Source organism: Oncorhynchus mykiss, chromosome 17, assembly GCF_057628025.1.
Source record: "Oncorhynchus mykiss isolate SJ-2025 chromosome 17, ASM5762802v1, whole genome shotgun sequence".
Classification (NCBI taxonomy): domain Eukaryota; kingdom Metazoa; phylum Chordata; class Actinopteri; order Salmoniformes; family Salmonidae; genus Oncorhynchus; species Oncorhynchus mykiss.
Window position 1 is genome coordinate 30,689,280 of NC_143038.1, and position 3,555 is coordinate 30,692,834.

Consider the following 3,555-nt stretch of genomic DNA (forward strand, 5'->3'; position numbering starts at 1 on the left):
CCCATCTGGCAAACGGTTCAAGTCAATCACGACCAAAACTTCCCACCACCTGAACCGTTTCTTCCCCCGTGCCATGGCCCTCACCAACGGGCCACCTGGTCCACAATGATCCTCTCATCCATGGACTCCGCGCTATTCATCCAGACTATAAACCGTGCACTATCATCTTACATTCATAATTTATAATGTAGCTTAATGGTTCTGCCACAATAAACAGACAAAAAAAATATATATGCAGAATTTCCATAGATACACATTCTGTATATTCATATTTTGTCTGTTTATTGTGGCAGCACCATTTCACAGAGTCAAATTTCTGTACATGCAAATGTTTGGCGAATAAAGCTGATTCTAATTCTAAAGCTGGTTTATCATATGTCAGTTTAGATTTTAAGTGATAATGCCAGAGAAGCCGGTGTTTGGAGGATATATTGGCACTGGTGTTGTTATGCCCGAGACAAAGTCTAAATGTTCCTTTGCCATACTGGCTGGCAATGTTATTTTTCCTTGCTTGCTAACTAGCCAACTACAGCTAATTTACAATCACGTCAAACAGTGCAGCCAGAATAACAGCAGCATTTGCATTTGTTTAAGCTGTTTTCTAGTGACATTTATTTGGACACATCCATAACAATGAGCTAATGAGGCGAGATTTCGACAGGAATAGAAAATGTGCTCTCTCGTCAGGACACTTGTTCAGAGGAGCTAACCAAGAACATATCTAACACAATAACTTCAAACTGAAGCTGGAAAGACCGCAAACTAGCTACACTTAATTTCATTGTAACTTTTTTTTCAATTGACATTTCTTTGTATATATCCATAAATATTATGCCAGCTGATTCACGATTTCGACTGGCTGAGAAACGCTGCCTGCCTGTTCTGTCTCGTCCCGACACGTTCATTACTTTAGGACAGCTGGAAATCGAATTTGAATATTGAAACAATGCTGCAAATGTTGGAGAGACACAAAAAAGGTTTGTACAAATCTCTGCTGTTAAAAACTAAATGTTAGTCTAAAAGAAACGTGAGAATGTCTAGATGCTTTTTATAGTGGAGATCAAGTGTATAAATTGCCTGGCTGAGCTGATGAGACGGTGGATAGCGCAGTCAAATGGAACAGAGTAAATAGGCATTTTAATGTCATAGATTTAGCTGGTGGTAACTTGTGGAATAGACACAAACGAATGTGGTTTTAACTAATCATCATTCAGGATTAGAACCACTCGTTGTATAATCTATTGTTATAAACTGGGTGGTTTGAACCCTGAATGCTGATTGGCTGACAGCTGTGGTATATCAGACCGTATAGCATGGTTATGAAAAACATTTATTTTTAATGCTCTAATTACATTGGTAACCAGTTCATTATAGCAATAAGACACCTCTGGGGGTTGTGGTATATTGCCAGTATGCCACGACTAAGGGCTGTATCCATTGGCCATATACCACACCCTCTTGAGCCTTATTGCTTAATTTGGGACTGGTTATGTACTGGATGAACTGTAGCAGATTTTCCACTTTGCCTTCATATAATTTAAAATCCTCATGTGATGTGGGTGTGTGTGTCCCTAAATATTGGCTCCTTGATATTAGTGGACTCGTTTTATGGTGTTTGCTAGAGCTGATTGTCTGCTGGCTAACAGGTAATTAGCTAGCTAACTAGCAGGTGGATTACACTCGACTCACGGCGTAGTATACATATTGAAATGTATTTCCAAGTGAATTTGGTTATCAAGCAGCTCGGTTTCCCAAGTCGGTTGGCACTTACTGCTCAAGTTGGCGAGCTAGCTAAACAGAAGTCTCTTTTTCATTTTTTTTGTTTATTTTTATATATTATTTTAAAATGTATTTTTATTACCAATGTAGAAAAGTCTGTATACATACAGTAAGTACATATAGACAATGATACATATGCTAGGGAGTACAACAAATTAAAGATTATACAAACACACATTTTGATTGTTTTAACAGCTTTCTTATTTTAAGAATGTAGAATGCTCTTAATGTACTGTTCGAATTCCTTATAGAAAACACGGAAGAGTGTTTTTTTTATTAGTGAATTTACATTTATGAACATGAAATTTTGCCAATAGCACAATTAGATTTGAGGTAAAATTGTTTTTCTTTATCTTTATTATGGTTAAGAAAACCGAGCAGCACATTACAAAAGTCATCAAGAATATTAACAATTATAAAACTGTGAATCTCTTTCCATAATTGTTTTACATGTAGACAATGCCAAAATAAATGTGAAACTGTTTCTGGCTGCTCAACACAAAAAGTACAATTAATGTTCATGTCTTTTTTGAGTTTCTTCAGGTAATGATTCGCAGGGTAATACTTAAGGATCAGACCTCTTTGACCTTGTTAACAAGCAAGTATGTGTGGTAATAACCAGACTTTTTCCCAACAGATATTAGTGACCAATGTATTCCAGTAACTTGTGACATAAGGAATGGATACAATGTCCCTTTTGAAATAAAGCACATATAGATCTGTTGTTTTGAGGGAGCGAGGAGAAACACATTTTCCCTATTGGAAAGTCAACTGGATTAAGCGAGGGTAGGTCAAGAAGGTGAGGTCTGGCTACACCTCTAAATAACATGAGAGTTCCATATGGAATATCATCAAAGACTATGGCGAACTCTAGGTGTTACAAGGATATTGTAATGAGATAAAAATTCCTCATAATTGAGTAACAATCCTTCTGTATTAAAAAGTTGACTCACCAGCGGGATATGATTATTGAACCAGTTCGTAAAAAATGAAGACTTGTTTGTATACAAAATGTCATTATTGTTCCAAATGAAATACCTATGCAGGGAAAAATTATGTTTAAATATTAACGACCATGCTATGAATACTTGTCTATGAAGCTAAACAGAAGTCTCTGCAGTGCATTGATAACAGAAGGCTCGTATTAGACAATCAAAACATTGGACTGGCCAATGGTGGGAATTTGTGACTTTGTCCATCACTCCAGTGAAAGTGACCAATCTAAGGTTTCTAAACACGCACCCGCCTTTATGCCCACCCCAATCAGCCTGAAATTCAAAGGTGCCAAGACTTAAGAGAGAGCCATTTGAGAAATTGAGAGCAAAATCTTTACAATGACAAATGACTATGCTGCTGTTATTCTGGCTGCACTGTTTGACGTGATTTTTTTTAAATACACATTTGAATCACGTTTCTTTGTTAACAGTTCTATATGTAGACTCAAATAATATGGGGTTCAGCACGGGTTCTTCTAAGATCCTCAAAGTTCTATGAAGAACCCTAGGGTTCTTGGCACTGAAAATTGCCCCCTAAAGGTTCTTCCGAGAACCCCATAGGAGGTGGGGTTAATTGAGGAGCCTCTTTAGTTGGTGGGGGTTCTTGCAGGAACCTAACTGCCCAACTGAAACATTTGGATTTGAAAGGACAGCAGGTGCAGGCACTTAACTGAAACATTTTAAAGATCTCAATTTAAGGAAAGGTTTGTCCCTTGTATGATCTAAAATGTTTTGTGATGATGCCATCTATCTTTTCATATTTGTTCAAATCTTTCTAAAA